Source organism: Felis catus, chromosome D4, assembly GCF_018350175.1.
Source record: "Felis catus isolate Fca126 chromosome D4, F.catus_Fca126_mat1.0, whole genome shotgun sequence".
In the NCBI taxonomy this organism is placed as follows: domain Eukaryota; kingdom Metazoa; phylum Chordata; class Mammalia; order Carnivora; family Felidae; genus Felis; species Felis catus.
Genome location: NC_058380.1, coordinates 64,792,249 through 64,817,855, shown reverse-complemented (window position 1 = coordinate 64,817,855; position 25,607 = coordinate 64,792,249). Strand labels below are relative to the sequence as shown.

The 25,607-nt window shown below is 34.2% G+C and overlaps 1 long non-coding RNA gene across 1 annotated transcript in view; it reads right to left on the bottom strand.

The window, feature by feature from the left end:
- LOC123381784 overlaps positions 1-25,607 on the bottom strand; it is an 89,523-nt gene that overhangs the window by 45,541 nt on the left and 18,375 nt on the right. Inside the window, exon 2 of the long non-coding RNA XR_006589219.1 lies at positions 24,331-24,373. This is a non-coding gene — a long non-coding RNA (uncharacterized LOC123381784). The remainder of the gene's footprint in view (positions 1-24,330; positions 24,374-25,607) is intronic.

Genomic DNA, 25,607 nt, shown 5'->3' with positions numbered 1-25,607 from the left:
CTTTTAACTATACCCCACCCACTTGTTTTCACATTCGGATCAGTTATGGTTGCAGCCAAAATCACTGTTTAAAGCCTCTCTCGTCTCTTGGGAGCTGTCATCTTTCAAGTCTTTGGATCTCTTCCTGAAACTACCGACCTCAGCTCTTTTCAGGTGACTCATTTGACCCAGGCTCCTCCTGCATCATAAGCACAAAGCTGATTTGTCAATTTCTCTGAGGATTCCTGTCATTTCTGTTTAACCTATCTTGATTTCAATTAAGACACAAGGTATGAACACCTCTCCTGGGTTCCTGTATCATCTGGGAAAGATCTTTATGTTAACAAATGTTTTCAGCCAGTTTTTTTTTTCTTCCCCATATCTGGGCAATATATTCCAATTTATACACTACTCACACTAATTTTCCAACGCAGGATTCCCTTTCCTTTATTCTTCTACTTCATTTGTAACACTCAGCCTCTACTAGCATCTCATCAAAATTACTATTGAAATGTTCCTACTAGTTTATGGCTCTAATGATTTCTGTTCCAGATAAACAGATCTTGGTTCCCATCTCTATAAATGCATATGGGCATCCAGATCTCAGGGCACAGTTTTCTATGAACCTTAAGTCTCTGATGAGTCCAAGAGAGCTCTGTGATTTCAGTTTGTTCAGCTTTGTCTTGTAAAAATGGGAGTGACATTTTCTAAGCTCTTTACATTTCAATTTAAACCAGAGATCTTTGCTTTGATTTTTAATCTGCCTGGTGAACTTTGAAACCTTCCATATCTCATTTATGTATGCAGTCACTCTTTTGCTTACACATTTAACACAGTTAATTTTTATGTGAATATTTGGATTACTTGGTGTCTAAATATGTTTTTGTGGTATTTAATTTTTGAGAATTAAGTACAGAGTTATGCTAGATTTGCTTTCCTCTGGAGGCAATCTGAGTTTGATTCTGCTGGGTTTCATTAGGTAATACTAATCTGTAGCCACTGTCATTTAATATCTTGGCTTGAGGTTTCTCTGACCTTAAGGTTACTAAATACCCTATCCTCAGGACCACTGAGAGAAGACTATCATTACTTATTCTCAGATAGGGCTTTTATTTCCATTTTCTAGTTAGAGGAAACCAGACATGTTCCTTCTTTTGTTTTCTCTTCTTTTCTCTACTTTTTTTTTTCTCACTTTCACTGCAGTTGTAGCCACTGCAAGGGACCGCATTCAGGTCCAGCTGTTAATTAAGACTGTCCATCCCTAAAGATCTATGTTCCGAGGACTGGTATTTTTCCCAGGACACTCTTGGTGTCTGAATTTGCTTTATATTTTTGTTTCTGAAATTGTTTTTTTTTAAATGAGTCCTTTTGTGATTTCCCTCAGTTTTCTTAGTTCAGCAATACATTTTAAATGTTTAACAAAATTTTTTTGGTAAAAATCTATGTAGTTTGCATCATGAGGGCTTTTCTTGATATCTAATCTTGATAACTCTGCTGGAAGCTAAATAACACATTCACTCTTCAACCCTCTCTAATTGCCTTCTATTTTCTCAATTACAATGAAAATGTCCTCTCAAGGTCACCAGTGATCTCTATGATGACAATTCCTCTGGCTACTTGACTTTTCTTTCTATGATTATATCATCCTCTCAAAGCATTCTGCACAGTTGACTTTGCTTCTCCTTTTGAAATGCTCACATTTTGGTTTCCTGGCTAATAATTATCCACTTATTCTAGGCAAACTTCCTGTCAGTATGCCATTTCTTAAAAAGGAAAGAAACAAAAAAAAAGATGAAGAAGGAAGGGGTGCCTAGGTGGCTCAGTCAGTTAAGAGTCTGACTCTTGATTTCAGTTCAGATCATGATCTCATGGTTCTCTGTGCTGGCAGTGTGGAGCCTGCTTGGGATTCTCTCTTTCCCTCTGTCTCTGTCCTTCATCTGCTTGTGCCTACATGTAGTCTCTCTCTCTCTCTCTCTCTCTCTCTCTCTCTCTCTCTCTCTCTCTCTCTCAAATTAAATTAAAAAGCTTTAAAAAAAAAAAGAAGGAAAGAAGGAAGAAAAAAAGGGAGGCAGGAAGGCAGGAAGGCAGGAGAGAGAAAAAGACATTGCTGAAAATTTAGGAAATGTTATCTGCCTTTTCTCCTTTATCTAAAGCCATTTTCTAACCTTCCTCCTTTGTAAAATACTCTATAACTTTCCCATTCCAAACTATGTCAGTTCTCTCAACTTTTATTGTACATTTTAACAGTCCCATGTAGTTTAACACTAAATTATTGCTCAAATTTTCATATGTATTATTCTTGAATCAAACACATTGTAAAGGCTCTAAAAGCAGGAATTACTGGCTCATAAGTAATCTATCTCTCAACTATAAAACTTAGCACAGTGCACAGTCATGAAGACATCATACTTGTATTCTAAGTTAATGGTTCAGTGCCTGGACATGATTGTCAGACTGCACAGTGGCTTCCTGTCTTGTTCTGACATTCTTAAAAAGTACCACAAGATCCCTGCCCCCGTTCCCTTAATCTCTCTGACGTCATCCATTGATTTCCTCACTCTACACCAGCTACTTTGGCCACACTGCTGTTCCTTGAACATGCTAGGCAAACTTGCACTCAGAGATTTTTGCAGTTGCTGATTTCTTTACCTTCTAATTTTTCTTCACATATTAAAATGGCCTTCTCCTCTATCATCTCCTCTATCACCTTTTTTCCAATGTTAACTTACTTCTCAATAACTATACTTTTTTAAACTGCATCTTTACCAAAAAAACCCCAAAAACCAAAAAACAAAACAAAAAACAAACGAACAAAAAAACCCCTGCACTCAAGAATACTCTATCCAGCAAGGCTATCAATGAGAATAAAAGAAGTGATAAAGAGTTCCTCAGACAAACAAAAGTTAAAGGAATTCATGACCACTAAACCAGCTCTACAAGAGATGTTAAAGAGGACTTTTTGGGTGGAAAGAAAAGACCATAAGCAGGAATAAGAAAAGTAGGAAGCACAAAAATGGTAAAATGAAGTATATCTATAAAAATCAGTGAAGGGATTTACAAAATAAAAGGATGTAAAGTATGACACCATATACCTAAAATGTGGAGGGGAGAAAAATAATGGATTCAAATTTAAGCAACTATCAACGTAATATAGACTGCTATATGCATAAGATGTAATATAAACCTAATGGTAACCACAAATCAAAAACCAGTAACAGATAAGCAAAAACTAAAGAATAAGGAATCCAAATATATCTCAAAAGAAAGCCATGAGAGAAGAGAGCGAGAGTAGCAAGGAACAGAAAAGACCTATAAAAACAACCATAAAACAAGTAACAGGATAGCAATAAGTACATACCTATTAATAATTACTTGAATGTAAATGGACTAAACACTTGAATCAAAAGACACAGGGTGACAGAGTAGATAAAAAAGCAAGACCTACCTATATGCTGCCTACAAGAGATTCATTTCAGACCAAAAGACACATGCAAATTGAAAGTGAAGGAATGGAGGGGCACCTGGGTAGCTCAGTTGGTGAAGCATCTGACCAGCTCAGATCATGATCTCACGGTTCATGGGTTCGAGCCCCACATCAGGCTCTGAGCTGACAGCTTGGAGCCTGGAGCCTCTTCCTTCAGATTCTGTGTCTCCCCGCCTCTCTCTCTGCCCCTCCCTTGTTTGTGCTCTCTCTCTTAAAAATACATAAACATTAAAATTAAAAAAAAAAAGTGAAGGAATGGAGAACTATTCATCATGCAAATGGAAGTGAAAAGAAAATCAGGGTAGCAATACTTATATCAGACAAAATACACTTTAAAACAAAGACTGTAACAAGAGATAAATAAGGACACTATGTAATCATAAAGGGAACAATCCAGCAAGAAGATATAACAATTATAAATATTTATGCACCCAATATCAGAACACTCAAATACATAAAGCAGCTGTTAGCAAACATATAGGAAGTAATCAATACTAGTATAATAATGGCAGGGGACTTTAACACCCCACTTACATCAATGGAAAACTTACCCAAATGGAAAGTCTATAAGGACACAGTTTCTACAAGGAAATCAGGAGAAATCACAAAGTACATGGAGACAAACAAAAATGAAAATGCAATGGTCCCAAATCTTTGAAATGCAGCAAGAGCTGTTCTAAGGGGGAAGTTTATAGCAAAACAGGCCAATATCAAGAAGCAAGAAAAATCTCATATAAACAACCAAACCTTACACCTAAAGGAGCTAGAAAAAGAACAAACAAAACTCAAAACCAGTAGAAGGAAGAAAATACTAAAGATTAGAGAAGTTATGAATGAAATACAAACTAAAAAAAAGAAAAAAACACAATAGAATAGATCAATGAAAATAGGAATTGGTTCTTTGGAGTTTTTTGTGTTGTTGTTTTTGTTTCATTTTTTGTTACTTTTATTAATGTTTTATTTACAGAGTGTGAGCTGGGGAGGACCAGAAAGAGAAGGAGACACAGTATCCGAAGCAGGCTCCAGGCTCTGATCTGTCAGCACAGAGCCTGATACGGGGCTCAAACCCACAAACCATGAGAACATGACCTGAGCCGAAGTCAGATGCTTAAGTGATTGAGACACTCAGGTGCCCCAGGAACTGGTTCTTTGAAAAGGTCAACAAAATTGATAAACCTTTAGCCAGGCTCATCAATCAATAAATAAACAGAGAGATAGAAAGGACTCAGTGTTTATAAACATTTATTAATAAATAAAATCAAAAATGAAAGAGGAGAAATGACAACTGACACTAGAGATATACAAGGGAGTATAAAGAGAATACAAGAAAAGTATATGCCGAGAAACTAGAAGAAATAGACAAATTCCTAGAAACATATAACCTCCCAAAACTGAATCAGGAAAAAATAGAAAATTTGAGTAGACTGATTACGAGCAAGGAAATGAAAGCATTAATTTAAAAACTCCCAACAAACAAAAGTCCTGGATCAGATGGCTTCATAGGAGTATTCTATCAAACATTTAAAGAAGGATTAACACCCGTACTTCTCAAACTATCCAAAAAATAAAAGAGGAAGAAAAACTTCCAAATTCATTCTATGAGGCCAGAATTACCCCAATGCAAAAATCAGATAAGGACACCACAAAAAAAGAGAACTATAGGCCAATATTCTGATGAACACAGATGCAAAAATCCTCAACCAAATATTAGCAAATCAAATGGCTCAGTATTCACAAATCAATGTAATACATCACATCAACAAGAGAAAAAATAAAAACCTTATGATCATTTCAATAGAAGCAGAAAAAGCATTTGACAAAGCACAACACCCATTCATGATAAAAATCCTCAACAAAGTAGGTTTAGAGGGAACATACCTCAAAGTAATAAAAGCCATATATGAAAAACCTACAGGTATCGTTATACTCATTGGTGAAAATATAAGAGCTTTTCCCTTAGATCAGGAACAAGACAAGGAAGTCCACTCTTACCACTTTTATTCAACATAGTACTGGAAATCCTAGCCCAGAGTTTACATTAGGGTATACACATGGTGTTTATATTTTATGGGTTTGGCAGATATATAATGACATGTATCCCCCATTACAGTATCATACAAAGTAATTTCACTGCCCCAAAATTCTATGTTCTGTCTAATCATTCCATTCATTACATTTAACTTTTAACTTTTTCTCTTGACTCACAATGTTATAACTGTTTTGCAGTACTGAGCTGAAGATGTAAAACAAGGTTCAAATTCAGCCTCTACTCCCCTACCTTACTTGAGCACCCTGGCACCAGCCTATATCTATGAAGAGAATACCTTTCTCATGATTGAAAGAGTATTTTCCTGATAAACTTGAGTTCTCAGGAAGGGGTAATTTTACGAAAAGCACTCACAATGCGCTTTACCATAAAAGGATAAACCTGTGTCACAGGAGAGCAGAATTACCTAAAATGCAATATTGTTGAATTTGTGTTGCAAAATTTCCTTCCTCATCAAATAATTGGAGTATATTTGATATGGAACATTTAATTCTACCTTTATCAGCAAAGAAAGAATTATGAAAACTTATCAGTTATATTTTGACACAATAATACTTAATTAAAAAAACATGAAACTTCTGTGGTACACAATTTGTATATATATACTCCTCATGTATGTGGAGACCTAGACTGGGCTAATTCAAACTGGCCCTGCAACATGTGTCTCTCCTCCTTCCTCTGGGGCTAGAAAAAATCTAGGTGTTTTCTTTTTAATTTTTTTTAATGTTTATTTTTTTATTTTTGAGAAAGAGAGAGAGAGAGGGAGGGAGAGTGCCAAAGTGTAAGCAGGGGAGGGGCAGAGAGAGGGAGACACAGAATCCGAAACAGTCTCCAGGCTCTGAGCTATCCGGACAGAGCCCAACATGGGGCTCAAACTCAGGAACCAGGAGGTTATGACCTGAACCAAATCGAAGGCTTAACCTAGTGAGCCACCCAGGCACCTCTGTAGGTATTTTCTTATTAAAGAGATTGCAAAGGTGTAAAAAGGCATATAAGAATAGCCTAGTGATCTTCATATTGTATTGTATTACATCTATATTGTATTACATCTAACAGAACCCCCTTGGCCAAAGCAAGTCATGACAAAGCCCAATGGGAGGGCATTGCAAAGTTGCATGACAATTGGCACAGGTATGGGAAGAGGTGAGGGACTGAGGACAATAACATGTACTAGTATGAATCTGGCATACATGATACCTGCATACTTAAATGACATAAGTATATGTCAAAAGATTTAAGTAGTGTATCTAAGTGTTTGAAGAATTCAGCCTATAGATGCATTTACAAGGCTTTTAACTAAAGATAGCCTATAGAAATGCTTTTCCCGGTACTGGGAAGTTTGTCTAATTGTCTGCTTCATTTCCTTCTTGTTGAGGGACAATCTGACCAAAAAAAAAAAAAAAAAAAAAAAAAAAAAATCAAAAGTAGCCATAATGGTAACAAAAAGACATTGATTTTTTTTTAAATTTTTAATGTTTATTTTTGACAGAGACAGAGAGAGAGCATGAGCAGGGGAGGAGCAGAGAGAGGGAGACACAGAATCCGAAAACAGTCCTCAGGCTCTGAGCTGTCAGCACAGAGCCTGAGGCAGGGCTCGAACTCACAGACTGGGAGATCATGATCTAAGCCAAAGTCAGATACTTAACTGACTGAACCACCCAGGCACCCCTGATTTTTTTTTAATGTTTATTTATTTTTCAGAGAGACAGAGTGTGAGCAGGGGAGGGACAGAAAGAGAGGGAGACACAGAATTCGAAGCAGGCTTCAGGCTCCGAGCTGTCAGCTCAGAGCCCGAGGCAGGGCTTGAACCCCTGGACCATGAGATCATGACCTGAGCCGAAGTCGGCCACCCAACCTACTGAGCCATCCAGGGGCCCCCAAAAAGACGGATTTTAAGGCATAATTTTATTCCCTTGAATAAAGTAGGCCAAGCCATGCAAAAACTAATCTTTTTCTGAAAGTGAGTTTTCATTTTCTCTCAAACAAAAGAAAACAGAACACCCATTCTAAATCCAATCAAGTATTTAAAGATGTAGTTTCTGGAAAGAAAGAAAGAATTTGTTTAGTAGAGGACAAGTGTATATTCTCTTTTCATTTCTTTAAAAAACTTCTTTAAAATGCCTAGGCTCTGATGGTAATGATTTTCATTTCAATAAATAAGATGGTTTGAGGATCTCTAAGCCAACACTTGCCAATATCAAAGCATAAAATTTATAGAAACATCTGTGCTTATTTCTGTATAAAAACAGCAAAATCACATGCATTGAAGAGCATCCCTGGGGCTACATCTGTGGTCAGAGAACCAAGATTTTCATTCCAGGCTGTTTTTCTAGGAAAGGATATATTTACCTCTTTAAAGAGGCACTGCCCATTAACATTTCACAAGTGGTTCAACAGTTAGGAAATCTACTTTGCTGGTATCAGCAAGAGTATACAGCAGTTGAAAATCAGCTGCTGTCTGAACTGAAAACTAACAGTAAAATTATTCAATTGCATGGTAAAAGTAAAGGACAGTCATACACTTTTTTTTCTCTCTTTTCCCATAGGTTGCTTCAAATTACGGAATATAAAGCAGATTTGGTATAGGGTTGATAGAATCATTGTTAAAAGAATCTGTTTCAACATTCTTCCACTGCTTCAAGTCATAAAACAGCTCCGTCATTCCCAGAAAACTTGTCTCATAAATATGGCACCAAATGTGTCTGATTTCTTTGGCTTGGCAATACAATTCTAAACTTTCAAGCAGCTATGGAGGCAATGCTTTTAGATTTATGTTTTTGCTTGATCAGTTTCATATGATTCCAGCCTTTTACATTTCAGTATTCTTCATGCTAAAACACTCAGCAGGGGAAGAAAAGGATAAAGATGGACACACTTAAGGTAGTTCTATAGTCTTGTTAGCTTCTTGCTTTCATTAGCAAGAGATCTGAGCTCACAAACTCAAAACTGTGAGTTCTGTGACACAGTAACATTGGTAATAAAAATAAAACCAAATTTTTGTAAATTACAGTGTTCATAGATTTTCTTAGATGCTTTCCACTAAAGTTAGGCCTGTTGTAAAAGTAAATAAAGACATTCATAGTCTTCATAGCAAGGCACAGTCCCTTTGATTTCATTTAAAGGAAGTTCATAGGATTCATACATGGCACTGATAATGGTGATTTGTTACTTGAGAACATGATCATAAATCGTTACTTGATTTATGATACAAATCATCCATCATTTTATTTAGAGTGAAACTATGGCATATTCATGTGCCTTTATAAAAATTGATGATATTTTTCTAGAATGAAAGAAAATTACAGATCTAAAAATCTTGTGTATTCACTTGCTTTGGGCTGTGGGAGACTAGAAGCCTTAACCTAATAGTTATCTACTTCTCCAACCTTATTTCTGACCTCATGTTATGAGTCTGATTTGAATCCTGGCTCATCAACTTACTGAGTGGGACATCTTTAGGCTATTAGTTAACTTCTTGGAAAATCAATTTTCTCATGTTTAAAATGGGAGTAAATTCTATATTACTATTTGTTACATGAATTAAATGATATGATATATGTTTCACATATAATATATATATAAATCTTAAGCATTTGTTACATTAAACAGCATGATATATATACATAGTGTGTATAACATATATATTATGTTCTATAGTATGTAATATATACATATAGTATATATACTATTTAAAGTCACATATAAACATAAGCACACACACACTGCTTTAAATGGTATCAGATACCTAGAAAAGATGCAATAAGTTATATCTAGCTTCTACATCAAGGGTGTTACATATTAAAGACATTCTAGAAAGATTTTTGTATGAATTAATACTATTATCATTATCATTGTTTTATTATGTCTTTCAGCGATACAAATCTACTTTCAATTTTATGAGCACATGGTGCTCATTTTGGTTTCCGACAGTTTCCATAGCTTTTTCTTTTCTTTTCCTTTTTCTTTTTGGAATGTCTCCTATTTTTTTTCTACCTAGCAATTACCTCTTTCATTGCTATAACTCATATCTAGTGTCATCTAATCTTTAACTTTCCTTGACTAAAACCCTGATATCTGAGTTGTTTCTAAAATACTGACTTTATTTTTAATGGAAAGTGTTTGACCACTAATATAAGGTGCTTTAAATGTTGTCTACTGTTGATATCCCTCACTAGAATATTATCTCCCTGAAGGAAAGGGTTATGCATTGTTCATCCATTTTTCTCAAAGAAATAGCATGCTGTATTAAGATGAAAAATGGCTAGTTTCATTACTTCTTTTTGCAAATCTAAACTATTTTCTCTAACGCATTCAATATTCTCTGTCCAGTATCTAGTATTTATCTTGAAGCCATACTGGAATTAATGAGATGCAGAGACAGGAGAGAATGGTCTCTGACCCTACATTTCAAGCTTCATTTCACAGTATCTATGATATTTAATGGTAGATGAGGAACTAATTTGACTGAATATCACTGCAGTAGCAATTCAAGCTATTGTTCATTGTATGTTTCTCTGAAAGGAAAAGACACATTATATTCCATTTAGGACAATTAGGATGATTGTCTCTCTTTGGAGAGATTATAAATGTTCTGTCATACATATAATTTGAATAGCTTAAAATGCAATTTGTTTTCAGGCTGGGATTTAGTACTATGGTGATCCTTAGAAAACCAACTGATGTTCCTGAACAATTTTCGGTTGTAAAGCACACATTTCTATTAAATTGCTAATTATATGCCTACTGTACATTTTCAGAGCCAATATACAGATAAATTCCTTTTCATCCTGAATAAGATTCTTGAAAACAAATCACTTAACTGACGAGTTTGGTCAAAATTTGAATAATCTGGAGAGACAAATATTCATTCTATTTTCAAAGATCTCCTATTTTTTGCTTTGCTCTCTCATTGCTCAATGTAGCTAACTGTATCTCATATAAGCCCATGAAATTATAATTCTTCATGTCCCTCATACTGAGGCCAGGATTTTTCAGGTCATCTTCACTCATCTTCTACTACTAAATCTATTCTTCCACCTGTGGGTCATGAGAGTCTTCACACTGGTTTCACAATACCTTTGTACAAAGATGGATTGCAAAAACCCCAAAGATCCTAATTGTCTTAAAGACATATATTGATTTGTTTGAACTTGTTCTTCCATATTCAAGGCGAATCATTGGATATAACTTCTGAGCTTGATTTTACCCTAAGCTGTATGGAGAAATCAGTATTGGAATTTTTAGTAAGTGAAGAATTTTCTGAAATGTACCCCCCCAGTTGTCATATTCTTTCTTGTAATGTGACTGATTAAGATCCACAATGGAAAGATACACATTGTTAGCTTTTCTTATGTGTTTCTAAGTTGTATTTAATTTTTTAGTTACGTTAAAATACTACATAAAATGTACCATTGCAACCATTTCTAAGTGAAAGATTTAGGGACGTGAAATTCAACATTGTTGAACAACCATCACCATCATCCATCTCCAGAACTTTTTTCATCTTGCAGAAGTGAAGCCCTATGATCAGGAAGCAATAATTGCCATTTATCCCTCCCTACAGCCCCTGGTAATCACCATTCTGTTTTCTGCCTCTATAAATTTGACTATTCTTGCTGCCTCATGTGAGTGGGATCATATAGTCTTTGTTCTTTGTCACTGGCTCCTTTCACTTAGCATAATGTCCTTAAGGTTCATCCATGTTATAGCACGTGTGATTCTGATTATAGATATATTCTATATTTGCACTAATATGATAGTCATTGGTCACATGTGACTATTGAACACGTGAAATATGGCTAGTGTGACTTAGGACTTGAAATTTAAATGTAGTTTTTAAAAATTAAGTTTGAATTGCCACATAAACTAATGGCTAGTCTATTAGATGGCACAGCTGCATTTAATCTGCACCAATTATTTTCCTGGTTCATCAATTTTAGATATGATTTTTATCGCTATATTATGGTTTAGCTCATATATATCCATCCATTCAACTACTAAAACTTTAAAAAAATTAAGTTTATTTAATTATTTTGAAAGAGAGAGTGTGTGTTTGAGCCGGGAGGGGCAGAAAGAGTGAGAGAGAGAGAATCCCAAGCAGTCTCGAACCCATGGACCATGAGATCATGACCTGAGCCAAAACCAAGAGTCAGGCGTTTAACTGGCTGAGCCACCCAGACATCTCCAAACCCTATCACTTTTTAAAATAATTTTTTCTCTCAGTTATCTTTGTAACTTTTAAATAATGCATCAATGCTTTATGTCCTTCTTTTAACAATTATAAACAAACCTGTGAAATGGTATCACCACTCTCCCTTTTCTTATAGCTTTCTGCACTTTTTTTTTCCAACGTTTATTTATTTTTGGGACAGAGAGAGACAGAGCATGAACGGGGGAGGGGCAGAGAGAGAGGGAGACACAGAATCAGAAACAGGCTCCAGGCTCTGAGCCATCAGCCCAGAGCCTGACGCGGGGCTCGAACTCCCGGACCGCAAGATCGTGACCTGGCTGAAGTCGGACGCTTAACCGACTGCGCCACCCAGGTGCCCCTAGCTTTCTGCACTTTTAATGTCATCAAAGTTTATGACAATTATGCTTTCTTCTGTAACCATAATTTGTACTTCATTGTTTTGAGCTACCAAATATTATTTACTGTAAATCCTAATGATCATTTTGTCTCTTTTGTCTTGTACTTTTTCTAAATCAATATTTTTTTTCTGGCACTAGGTAAACTTATTATTATTTTTTTTCCAACTTCATTTAATCAAATATCCTATAGGGTTTTTGTTTCAGAGACCTTCAGGCAATAGCTTCCATTTAGACTTACTGGTCTTTAGATATGCTAGAACAGTATTGAACTAGCCTTTCCATTCTCCGCTTTCCAGAATTCTTTACATTGGTTTCTACATCCCGAGTTTCTACTTTTTTTCTTTTTAATTTTTAAGTGGTTTATCAAGTAACTTTCCAATAAAGAATGGGTATGCCATAGGTAAACTTGCTAAGTTACTGTCTATTTTAATATGTCTCCTTTTTATGCTAAAACACATATGATTGGTTGCAAAGTTGCCTTCACATAGAATTCTGGGCTGAAATAGTTTTCCCACAGAACACTGAAGCCGTTGACTGCTGGGAGTCTTGTCTATCACTTTTGAGAAGCTATGTGCCATGTGTGTACTCTCTTTTTAGGTGACCATCAGTTTTTCCTGAAAGATTTTAGTATCTACTTTTTTATACTTGGTGTTGTTCTGAATGATGGTATACTTCATATTAGAAACTCATCATACCTTGGTATATATATTTGGGAAGAAATGAAAACTTATTTGGGATATATATTTCTTGTTTTTGTTTGGGAGGCTTTGTTCTATTTTTTTTAATCCCTTTCATACTCAACTAGAGGCCTCATTTCTTCTTATAAGCTATGCTACACCAAAAACATCTGTTAAGAAGCTATGGTACTTTTTGGGCATTTCATGCAGATTAGGGTAGATCTCACTATGTGATGTATTTATTTCTGAAAAGTTCAACCCCTTTAAAACTCTGCTTCCAATAATGAAATGATGATATTTTGAGATAATTTCACTAAATATGCATACTAAATAAAGTTAAGTTGAATCCAACATTACTGTATACTTTAACCACCTTGTTAATTACATAGTCCACACTCGTAATTTTTTTCCTGAGAAGTAGCACCCCTTGGGGTATGGCAATGTCTCATATTCAAAAAGGAGTATAGAAATGAAAATTATTTAAATTTTGGATGGTAGAATAATGGAATTTAGGACTTACAGGCCATACCAAGCCCCAAGCAATATTTCTCCTATACATTAAAATGAAATTCCCATCAGTTACTGAAAATATTTTATGGAAATCCCCAGAGGGATATTCGGATTAGTTATCTTGACTACTTTATGGTAACCAATAGCTCCCTTCTCCCATGCTTCAGCTCAGTGAGGGGCTATCTCCTGTTAATACCGACTCTTAATGTGGCAATGCACTGTTAATATTAATCTGTGATTATTTGAAAGATATATACAGTTATTTAATTAACTCTTTTCTTAAATCACAATGTCCTCACCTTTGGACACAGGCATATTTTCTTGAGGTGAGGCTTGTAAGAATCCATGATTAATAAATATCTTTATGATTAGAATAACCTCAGAGAATAACCTAATTATCCTACTTAGTATTTTACTAAATAATTAGAAAACCTGCCCAAAGAATAGAATCTAGGGCTAAAAAGTCCCAAATTTTATTTTCCTCCCTTTACTAAAATGTCCTATAACAAAGATAGGTTCTTTCATAAACTAAATGAGCAAAGGACACTAGAGAGATAAGGAAACTGAGGTATTTTTCTTATATTAAAAGATTAATCAAGTCTCAGCTTAGAAAAGGAAGGTCAATAAAGAGCAACCACATCATCATTCTCCCTAAGGTATAATGTCAAAATCTTAAAACAGTGAGTTTAAAGTTTCTTGGGTAATTTCAAACTTCTAATGTAATATTTTTCTTCACTTATGGTAATTTATTCCAGTTATTTCTATCTCATCTCATCAGCAGCTCAAACTGATTCAAAACTGAAAAGCTCTTCTAGATGTGTCTCTTTTGATTTTAGTGTCTGTCAGTAGAATTTTCATAAGGCAAAAATCCTGATGAGAAGGGAAGCACACACGACAATAACCTGATAATCCGGCTAAATTTGAAGTTGCTCAAAACAAAATTGGTGTCAACTAATTCTTCACTTGTACCTGGAGGATTCTAACAATTTATTTTTCCCTTGGGTCCAGGTTTTACTAAGGTTCCACATATCAAATATCACCTAAAGTTTCTTTAATTTTTATCTTGAAATTTCTCATATATGGCATAAAATTAGTTACTCATCAGAAAAGCTGTATTTTCCTGAAACTCTTGGTTTCAAGTTCCCATTGAAAGGACAGATTTTTAAAAATTGAAAAGCCTAACTTGTATTTGAGAATGTGTTCTGAATTTTTTAAGCGTGTAGCCTAACAACTTCCTTCCCGTCCACCCATATGTCACTAAAAATCACCATGTTTTTCTTCTTTATATTGATTAGGTTTCTTTCTGTTTCATTCTGATGGCAAATAGGGCCTGAGTTTTTCATCCTTTCATTATTTTTTTCAGCACTTATTCCCTTGTGATTAATTAGCTCTGAATTATGTTTGAACCTCTCTCCATGTGCATCAGACTGATGGAATTTCTTTCCTGTAGGAAGCTTCTGTTGGGAAACAAGAACTGAGCTCAGAATAAAACTTCAAAATTAATTAAAGTGTATGGCTTGTCTCGGGGGCAATAGCAGCATGGTATACCCAAGAAGATTTCCCTATTATATTTTCTACTTTTCTTTTTTAGACTGCTGGTGGTCAAAAGGATTAAGGAAGATACAAATAACTCTGCCAGTTTTTAAGATACTAAAATATATTTATTGTCATTATAAAAAGAAATAAAGAATGCCATGTTTTCCCACTTGTTTTGGAAGATAAGATTTTGCTATCCATTTAGCTGTTGTCACTTTTGTTTCTAAAACTAAGGAAACACATCATGATAAAAGTTAGCTGATGACAAACAGTTAACTAACAAGTATCTCCAGAGAACTATCAAAAAAGTGAATATTTCTCACTGGTTCTTGGAAAGCAAAGCCAATGCTATCTGTGAATGTGCAGATGTGTGAGTGCAAATGCATGTCTGTCCATGTACTTAAAGGGCAAAACTTAACCCCATGTGTATCCTAATCATTCACTGCCACTCAACATATGCTGCTTTCCAGAGTAGAACGATCAAGTCTCTGCTGTAGTGATTTATGGATGGAAGTGTGTCGGGTGTATTGTGGATGTGGTTCATGTGTGTTGTGGCAGCAAGAATGTTGGGAAATACCCTTCAAGTGGATGAACAGCTTTTAAGCATTGGGCAACAGCGATAGGGGAGAAAACAATCCTCAAAAGTGCTGAGGCATCAAGGTGATTTTCCTGAATTAAGACTATCAGAATATCAACTCATAGGATAGGTCCATAATCGCTGAAAAGGTGAAGCCTGAGAAATCTATTGTCTGAACAACAGAGATGTGTTAATTATTGGGATTTAAAGAATATCCCTGGATTCTTGTGCAGAGATTATGGTGCTACTGAAAAATTACATAAGCAGGATTTCTCTATCCATAGGCACTAACTGCATTTCTATTCCTTTTGGAATAAATCTGAATGACTTTCTCTCTCTCCTTTTTCTACTGACCAGGGGAAGCTCCATGAGTTAAACTCTGTAATATACTCTAGGCCCTAATCAAATTGGCCCATTACATATCAAGAACCTGAAAAATGTGTCTCCTCATTGTTGCTTTTTCCCCCCAAATCACCAATACAAAATGTCTCTGAGCCCAACTATATGACTTTTTATAAAATATATTTTCTTTTTGTTTAAAGAAATCAACTCAGGGGCGCCTGGGTGGCGCAGTCGGTTAAGCGTCCGATTTCAGCCAGGTCACGATCTTGCGGTCCGTGAGTTCGAGCCCCGCGTCGGGCTCTGGGCTGATGGCTCAGAGCCTGGAGCCTGTTTCTGATTCTGTGTCTCCCTCTCTCTCTGTCCCTCCCCCATTCGTGCTCTGTCTCTCTCTGTCTCAAAAATAAATAAACGTTGAAAAAAAAATTAAAAAAAAAATCAACTCAAAGCTATGTATACCGCAAAACAAACAAAAAAACAAATGCACATACACAATAAAATGAAGGTCAAAATAGAACAATTCTACTTCATTTAACATTATGTAAAAAGCTATATGGTGAAGTCTTGAGGCATATATGTTGGGAATGCTTTGTGAATAACAAGAGGGTATTTGTCAGCCCACTAACCCCCTACATTCTGGTTATGTGACTTGGAGACATTTACTGAGCATGTGCTTGTGCTTTACCATCACTGATAATACTGAGTCCTACACCAGACAAAGGAAGAAGGCAATTCGCATTTCTGTTTGATGTTTTTCTCAAAATGTAAATGTTATGTGAGCCTCAGAGACACTGAGATAAGTGTAGTGGAATGTGATTTAAACGTCCCTCATTAAGGCTACCATTTACAAAATAAGAGTAAATTGAAAAGTAAAAGTTAAAAATTGCATAGAAAAAAATTGGAAATGTAGCACAGTGAAATGTTAAGTGACGTGTTTAGATAGTGACACTCTTGCTTACTACTTTTGGTTCCATTTTAAAATTTTATTAATACCCATGTGCCATTTTGAATATAAAAATTATTTTTAAAGCAATATTCCTTGTTGATAATCACAGAAAATATGTATTTTTTTTTCCAAAGACAACACATCAAGGAAGGTGCAGCCTCAGAGGAAAAATATTCCATGTTTCAGAGTTTTGAAGTGTTGAATTCTTTTTATAATAGGTTTCATTCATTTACTTGTCAAAAGTCAGTTGGAGCTAAGTTCTGAAAGGAACATGATACTGCATGGAGTCATTCTTTTAGAGATAGCTATTAAATATTTAACAGCATATAAAAATTGCCTTTGCAATAGGATTCTCACAGCAAGATTAATCTGAGGGTTAGAGTACAATATGCCTGAGCACAGTTCTTCAATAATGAAAAATTTTTTTTCATATTCTGGTCAGAAAATCCTCCTGCTTAGTTAAATTTGCAATGCAGGAGCTAATAGGTTGTTTTGTTGTTTAGCTAAACTGCAAATGCTTTCTCTTTGAAAGTAACTTTTCTGAATTTTTGAAACTCACTATGTCAAAATCCTGAGTTCTGTTTAAGAATACATTCTCATGTAGCATGAGTCCTAGGGACCTAAAATTATAGAATTTAAGAGATTTTATTGACTTTGTCTTGTTCCTAATAACCAATGATATTATGAATTTTTTCAAGTTCACTCCTGACTTAGTGATTCTATAGGCCAGTCTTCACTTCTCTAGTTCTCTATCATACTCCCCTGACCAAATACAAGTTATAAGGCTTGGGAGGTGAATAACAAGATGAGGGTACACGGAGAGAATGTTACCAGCAAAGGAAAAATAAATCAACCACTAAAATTCTACCTTTTGTTCTGAGAATGATCCCTTGAAAGTCTCCTTAAAATTCTAGGCATTTTTTTTTATCACTTTTGACACCCACTTACAAATCCTTAAATGACTAAACGTTATTATATATCTTATACCTTGCAAACTTTATCTTTGCTCAGTATTATTAGTTCAGAAAGCAAATACGGAATTGTATAAGTCAAACACATGGCCTGTGGACATTGATAAATCAGAGGTTTTTCCAAGCAGTTCAGTTCTCTTGGTAAGGAAATGCAAGGTGAAGACTGCACATTCCCTAACTCTGTATCATGTATGACTTCCATTCCCAATTTACATGAGAAACCCTAAATATTTTCCCAAATCCAACAAATCTATGTAAAATCTCTCCTCTTATAAAAACTTGCACGGAGATGCCTTAAACAAATCCCAATCAACTCTAAATTTACCATTTCCCTGTTTAAGGCAGAATACCCAGGATTTTAGGGGAAGAAGAAAAAAAAGGATAAAAATTGAGGACGGCAAGTGCTGGTTATTTTCATTTACCTCTTTCCCAGGAATACATTACTCACTTTCTCTTCTCTGATTTGTGAAATGAAGACTAAGCCCTATGGAATATTATTTCACTCAGACTTCTCTTACCATGAGTGTCTGAATCCACCCTGATGGATCTGTGATGTTCACTCTTGAAATAAACTTCCCCCTTACTATTTATAAAGTTGCATCTGTTCAATAAACTAACATGCTGTCTTGTTTTCTGAGTTTTCAGTATTATGAATTGTCCTAGCTTTCTGTACCTTCGTGGGTACTTGTATTATTGAAGTTGTTTTAGGAGATGTTGGCCAGGTGCCAATTTTAATCTTATGTATTTAATTTGAAAAGAGTCTTTTTTCCCAAAATGTAAAACCAGTGTCTGAAATATAATTATGCCCACATCATTCCTCTACTTAAGATATTTAAATGGCCATGGGATAAAGTTGAATTTCCTTTACAACTTTGGTTTTCAAAGTATGGTCCACAGACTTTTGGATATCTCAAAGATCCTTTCAAGGGATCTGAGGAATTAAAACTATTTTCATAATAATGCAAAAATAGTATTCACCTTTTCACTACCCCAATATTTACACTGAAGGTTCAACAACATGGATGCAGAAACTGCTGCTGCCTTCTCATGAGTCACAGCAGTTGTGACAGACTGAAGTAAGTTGTCACTGTATTCTTCACTACATGAACTTGCCAAAAAAAAAAAGAGCAAATTTCATTTAACAATGTATTTATGGAGTAGTAAAAATTATTAACTTTATTAAATCTCATCCCTCGAGTGTGTATCATTTTTCTGTGTGAAGACATGGGAAGTATATATAAAGCAGGTCTGCTACATATGTTAAGTGTGATGGTTGTTCAAGAAAAGAAAATCACCTGTGTAACTGTATAGGTTATATAGTCAGCTAATGACTCTTTTATGGAACACTATTTTTATGTGACTTTTTAATGGAACACTATTTTATTTGGATGAAAGAACAGCAGAAAAACTATCATTATTCAATCCTGAGTAGGTTTCTCAAAAATGGCAGACATATTCTCAAAAAAGAAGGAAAGGAAAACAAGTGACAATCTATGTTTCCAATGATAAAATTTGAGCTTTCAAGAAAAAAAAAAAGAATTTTGCAAAACTTGCATCCACTATAAACTCCACACTCTTCCTAATAATAAAGGCTTTTCTGATGAGATTATATTCCTATTAATATCATATTTTTGATACTGTCTAGTAAAATGTGTCACCATTTGAAAGATCTGCATAATGACTCAGTGAATGACTATTTTCCAAATAATCAACGCATAATGTTATGAAATCATGCATGGGTGAAAGGTTCACTCAAGATGCAAGACAGACAAATGTATTTTAATGTAGCTGCAAAATTTACATCGTATTATATTTGACATTTCAACTAAACTTTATAAAACTACTTGTCAAATTTTGTTGTCTTATCAAAGAATATCCACAATTATGTGAAATGTCTCTTAAAATATTCCTCTCCTTCCCAACTACAAATTTGTGTGAGATCAAATTTTCTTCAAGTACTTCAACCAAAAATTGTTGCAACAAAATGCAGAAGCTAATGTAGTTATTTTCTATTAAGTCAGTAATTTTAAAGAGATTTTTAAAAGGTAAAACAATGTCATTCCTTACATTGAGTTATAGCTCTGGGAAACACAGCCACTTTTTCATAAATATATATTATTTATGCTAACTTTACTTACTATGTAAAAGTTACATATAGTAATTAGCCCATTTAAAAATAATAAACAAATTTTATATATTATATATTATTTAAATATATATTTAAAATATATATTATTTAAATATATTATAATAATAAATATAATAATAAACATTATTTTTAAATGAACTAATTACTATATGTAACTTTTGTTTTTATTTCTAGCATGGTAATACTTAAAGATATAATCCACATAATCAAAAGTTGTTGGGATTCTCAATGATTTTTAAAATCGTAAGATCCTAGAATTAACAAGTTTGAGAATTAAAAAAAAAAACAGTTAAGATTTCATCCAGGTCTATTTCTCCAGCCTCTTCTGCCACCCATACCAACCTCTCTAACTTCCAAAGTATCAGTTTTCATAACGCCTGAACATGCAAAGTTTCCCTTCACTGCAACTGCTTTAACAGATCTTCTTCCCTTTAAGTGAAATGTGGGGCTGAGTATGCCAAGATTAATGTCCCTGTCCGTTGCTGAATTTGGTTGTTAATTTGTTACAGTATAATTTTAATAGGCATATTTATGTAAAATCTATGAAGACTGCAGATATCTACTTCTCTTATTTCCTCTTAAGTAAAAATTATGGGTTTGGGGTGGGGGAGGGTGCTGGAAAGGAATAGATGGCTTAATTTTAAAAATTCAAGTGTGATTTGATTTATCTACACAAGAACTTACTTATATGACATAAGGTAAGTAAGGCTTATCCACAGGAAATGGAGAAAGGATGGAAGATAGCAACGGTAAACCAGGAAAAAATCCATCTGTATGAAAATTTACAAAGCTGACAAAGGAAAATGATGAAAAATTTCAGGGTGAGAATAAATTAGAGAGACATAGATAATGGTATTTCAGTAGAGAATTTGGAATATTGGAAAATTCTGTTTTTAAAATTTTATTTTGGAGTGAGCGTCAGCAGGGGAGGGGCAGAGGGAGGAAGAGAGGGAGGGAGAGACAGAGAGAGAGAGGGAGAGTATCTTAGGCAGGCTCCACACTCAGACATGGAGTTTGATTCCACAACTCTGGGATCATGACCTGAGCCAAAATCAAGAGTGGGACACTCAACTGAGCCTGTGCCACCCAGGTGCCCCTGTTGATAAAGTCTTAAAAGGGGTAAATAAGCTAAGAGAGACCCAACAGGGTAATGTTATTTAATCATAATAACTTTGAAACAACAACTTTGAATACACCAAAAGTTTGTAAAAAACAAATGAAAAAGCATTTATAAATAGATCCACCATAATGCAATTAGAATGTCACATGATATAGTCCCTTCTGTATGTCTCCTGTTCTCAATTACAAGACAGGTTTTTACAAGCTACTTAATATCACTTTCCTCAGTTTGTCCATATGTAAAATGGAGATGATAATAGTATCCTATTACAAAGAGTTGCTATGAGGATTAGATGAACTAATATATGATATATATAATATATATATAATATAATATATATAATATATATTATATATTATATACGTATATATACGTATATATATATTATATACGACATCCTTAGACCAACACTTGGTTCTGTGCAAGTACTCTACAAATAGAAGATGTTATCATTGGCATTAGTGTTGGTTTAAGTGCTTAAAAAGAGACTGGTAGGGATTGAATGTTTGTGTCCCACCACCTCAATTCATATATCGAAGCCCTAATCCTCAATGTAATGGTATTTAGTAGTGGGGCCTTTGGGAAGTAATTTGATTTAGATGAGCTCATGAAGGAGGTGACCCTATGATGAGATTAATGCCCTTATAAGAAGTGACTAAAGAGCCCTCACTCTAAATCATGTAAAAATATAGCAAGCAAAAGGGTGGCTTGTCTGCAAACCAGGAAGAGTATTCTACTGGACACAGAATGCTAGCACCTTGATCTTGGATTTTCCAGCTTCCAGAATTATGAGAAATTAATGTGTGCTGCTTTAAAGATAAAATAAAATAAAATAAAATAAAATAAAATAAAATAAAATAAAATAAAATAAAATAAAATAAAATAAAATAAAATAAAATAAAATAAAAATAAAATAAAATAGAATAAAATATAAATAAAAAATAATAAACAAACAAATAACTACATAAATAAAAAGAGGCTTTCAAGCCAACTGGCCAGGTCTCTTCAATAGTCCACTATTGAATAGTCCATATAAAGGACATTGCAAGAGTAAAAAAAAAAAATCAAGCACCATAACAATTAATATAATGTATGCTAGATAGGATAAAGATACTACTAGATTGGTTACACCCAATGTTTTCCAATGGAAATGAGGACATGAGGGTGGTGAGTGCAGCATTAGTTTGCTCATAATACTTTGTATTTTGATTTTTGCCCATTTATATATCTTTATAATTTAACTGATACAAATTAATATTTGAAAGTATAGAAAGTATAAATACGTAAAGAAAATTTCTTCAATTCTAACATCTATTACAAAATAACTAACATAAAACATTTACCCGGAGTCTTCTTTATATGTTTTTAAGCTTACTAAACTATCATATATTCATTTGGGTTATTATTTTGACATAAGTTTACACATAAAGAAGAGTTTCAAAAATACTACAGAGAATTTCTGTATATATTTCATTCAGACTCCCTTAATGTTGACATCTTACATAAGTATGATACAATGATCAAAACCGTGAAATTAATGCTGTTATTATGCTATTAAGTAAACTACAGACTATTCAGAAGTCATTAGTTTTTCCACTAATGTCTTATTTTGGTTCTGGGAAAATAAGATACACTGTATTTAGTTGTTATTTCTCCTTACTCTTCTGCAGTTTGTAACAGGCTTCAGTTCTGTCTTTTATGATCCTGACACATTTGAAAATGATTGACAAATATTTTGATGAATGGCCCTCTATTTGTTTTTTATCTGATATTTTGTCATAATTATATTGAGGCTATTAATTATTAAGAGCACTATCACAGATATAGTTAACATTATTAAAGTATTCCCTTTAAACAATGGGAAACTATTTTCTCAAGATACTATGTCATACATTTTCCCACAAATCAATGACAATTTTTGTGGGCATTATTTTTTCATCTGAGATAATTAAAGGGAAGTATTAAATAGATTATATATACACTAATAATAAACTAGTACAACAATATGGTGTGATGTATATTGTTTTCATCTAATTTTAATAGGCAATGCAGGCAAATTTTTCATAAAACTATATACACACATTTATTTGTTTTTTCTTATTTATTATTCTCCCATGCTGTCATCCATTTGTCTAGTTCCCTCTCATGCCTATCCATAAATAACCCATTATTAATTTCTTCTTTATCTTTCCAGCATTTCTTTATATACATATATGCATATGTGCATATTGTATATATAAACAAATACATTTTTATTTAACACAAATGGAGTCTGGTATTTATACTGTTCTATAAATAGCTTTTTTCATAAAAATCAAATATTGGAGACCTTTTCACGTAGAGTTTATTATTTTTACAACTAAATAGCAATCTATTGTACTGCATGCTGAATTTAGTGTATATTGACCCATGGAAAAACAGTTTCTGATTACATCTGTTAGGAAAGGGCTCAGATAACTATTACGGTTTGTGTTCATCTAAGTGAATGTTCAGTGGCACAATGAAAACTTGGTGGAACATGAGCCCATTTTTCACTTACAGGAATGTTCTGTCTTTTGCATCTGTCTGACTGACATCCTTGGCCTCTGATCACAAAATATCATTAATGCACCACAACCACTGTGACAAATAACATGTCCTCTACAGATTTACAAAATAATTCTATAGGAAGTTGTTATCCTGGTTGAGAACCATTCTATTATAAGATAGCTACTGTTGAGATTTCTATCTCATAAACACTTGACAACAGTTGACAACTGTATCTACTTTTTGATGGCTAGTCTTGTCCACCAGTGAATGGCCTTTTGCCAAGGCCATAGTCCATGGAGACAATGCTAGAGAAGAATGTTGTGGGTCAGCTAGAACTCTTCGAGATAGCACTTTTGTAGTAGAAGCAGTGTTTAAGGCTAGATGAAAAATGTGCCATCTGGATTACATTCTGAGATTGATTTAGATGAGTCAAAAGTTATAGTAGATGACCTACTGACACTCCTATGATATTTCCTAAATCTCTGTAAAAAATCCTGGCTATGACTGAAAAAAAAAATTCCAATTACAATGTACTTCCCATGCTGCTATTTCAAGTAATCATTCGCTTTTATACATACATTTTTGTGGGAACTAAAAGGCTTGAAGATGTGGGGTGTCATTCTTTCACTCACATTCTACTACTGATTTTAGGAAATAAAAAGATGTGTTATTTTAACTTTACTTGTGTTGAGTGATGTAGTTTCTTAACTAAGCACAGCCCAATTAAATCATGTGTTCAGTGCTAAAATGTGACATTAAATCAAACATTAGACATTTTAATTCATGTTTTAGTACTTTCAGGTGGTTGTATAAAAACATTAGTCATTGTAACTGTTCACTGTGCTCAATAATATAAGATCACATGTCATTGTACTTACCTCTGGAATAACATTCATTCTGCCTATTGCTCTCAGTACAGTTCTGAAAAACAAATACAGGATCATAAGTTAATTTCACAGCACCTCCTCATCTCCTAAAATATATCTTCTTTTAAGATACAGATATATAAGTAAATGCATTCTCTTTATGAAATCAGGAATTTTAAAAAGTTCAATGAACTTTAATTAAAATTTAATATAAAGTTTAATGAAGTTTCAATAATCATTCAGTTATTTTATAAGCTAGTTATCCTTTAATTATGAATATATACATGTATTACAAACCATACTTTTAAAGGATATTGGTATTTTATATTGGATTCATTTGCCAGCTCCCTGATGTACATGTTAATTCATTATATGTTATAAACCTTAAAATGTTTAACTTTGAAAGAAAAATATTTGGGAAATATTCTGTCTCTGCTAATTATTATTATTATTTTTTTATTTTTTGAGAGAGAGAGAGAGAAAGAGAGAGAGAGGGCATGCATGCAAGCGGAGGAGGGGCAGAGAGCGAGGGAGAGAGTGAATACCAAGCAGGGTTTACACTGACAGCAGGGCTGGATTTCACGAACCATGAGATCATGACCTGAGCCAAAATCGAGTTGGACACTTAACTGACTGAGCCACCCAGGTGCAGTCTGTGCTAATTGTTAACTGAGGAAGTTTGTTCACATTAATTTTTTTGTACTTCTATTTCCTCATCTGTGAGGTAAAAATATCAGCATCTTTTGTTCATGGCTAGTGAGAGGAATCATGATACATGTATTTTTCTTTTTGGCACATATAAGCCGTTGATAAATGATATCTCTTATAATCAACCACTTTTCTTCTAGAAGATAGTATTTTTAAAAAGTTTTATTTAATTTTGAGAGAGGGAGAGAGATCACAAGCAGGGGAGGGGCAGAGAGAATGGGAGATAGAAGATCCGAAGTAGGGCGCTGTGATAGATACAGCAGAGAGCCTGATGTGGGGCTCAAACCGACAAACTGTGAGATCATGACTTGAGCCAAAGTCAGACACTTAACTGACTGGGCCACCCAGGTGCCCCAAGAAGGTATTTTTCTTTTTAATACCAGCCATAATGCTTCCTCTCTTCTCACTTTATCCAGTGATTGTCAGTTGATGTTTTCTACCTTCAGGCAGAAAATGAAATTATTAAAATAAAATTCATGGATCAGGGGTCTGAATGCAGCATACTGTAATTAGGTACTTTAGTCCAAATTTCTGAATTGTTTCATGTAGGACCACTACTTTTATCAGTAAATACTGAGAAG